General features: G+C 51.9%; 1 protein-coding gene across 1 annotated transcript in view; it reads right to left on the bottom strand.

Annotated features, from left to right (window-relative positions):
• The window catches only part of TACC3 (transforming acidic coiled-coil containing protein 3), a 28,931-nt gene extending 28,443 nt beyond the window's left edge, over positions 1-488 (bottom strand). The window contains exon 1 of the mRNA XM_018554752.1: positions 448-488. The gene's annotated coding sequence lies outside the window, so the exon portion shown is untranslated. The remainder of the gene's footprint in view (positions 1-447) is intronic.
• Positions 489-944: the final 456 nt, after the last annotated feature.

Raw genomic sequence — 944 nt, forward strand, 5'->3', positions numbered from 1 at the left:
TGGGAGGGGCCTAGCAGACTGCACCCACTACAGTCAGCCCACAGAAAACTACAGGAGGGAGGCGGAGACCAGACCGGTCACCCTGCACAATGAAATCAGCAGTGACTGGTCTGTATTACAGGAAGCTCCAAGAGCCATACTGAATCACTGCACAGATCCGGAATACACAAAGCTCACCAAGATTCACAGAAGAACACACATGACCATTGTATGTAGACAATGCACCCATTGGGGAGCTCAGCATTAGGATTCCAGTCCCCAGAGCTGGCAGTGGGGGACCGGCAGATCACATTCTTGCTAGGTATAAAGGGCACATCACTCACAGTCGGTAGCACTGACAACCCATGACGCCGGCTTGGGCTCAGCCCGTAAAGAGCACACACAAATCCCACCGAGCTGCCTGTCCGCTGCACAGCGCACACTTACTATCGCCCTCCGCCGTCTTACCTGCTGATTTCCAGTGGCTAGCCGCCCTCCGCTATTTATAATTCGCCGCCGGTGTGGCGTGGACGCTGCACTCCGCTATGCTCCGATTCTGATGTTTGAATTTGGACAGTTCGAAGAAGATATCCAATCAGAATAGGAATCTGCTGACACGTGATCACGCATGTACGAATGAGCCAATTAGATGTCAGAAGGGAGTGCGAACGCGCCTGATGACGTCAACGCTGCTCCCGAACGGGGACGCGCTCAGGGATCGCTCCGCGCATGTGTGTTTGCCGCGCCGTTCGTGTTTACATTTTTTTTTCACTTAGTAGCAGTTATTTTCACACTGTACTATCCCAGACTAATAGACCTATGTAGTAGTTACATTATATTGCTGATTAGCAGTTTCCCAGATTTTAAACTACTGACAAAAGCCCTGACCAATCAGCGTGCTCACTTCCCTCCTGTCCCGTCACTGTCAATAGCTCACGCCCACAGGACTACACCTCCCAGCATGC

This window comes from Nanorana parkeri, unplaced genomic scaffold (genome assembly GCF_000935625.1).
Source record: "Nanorana parkeri isolate BGI_ZX_2015 unplaced genomic scaffold, ASM93562v1 scaffold172, whole genome shotgun sequence".
Taxonomy (NCBI): Eukaryota; Metazoa; Chordata; class Amphibia; order Anura; family Dicroglossidae; genus Nanorana; species Nanorana parkeri.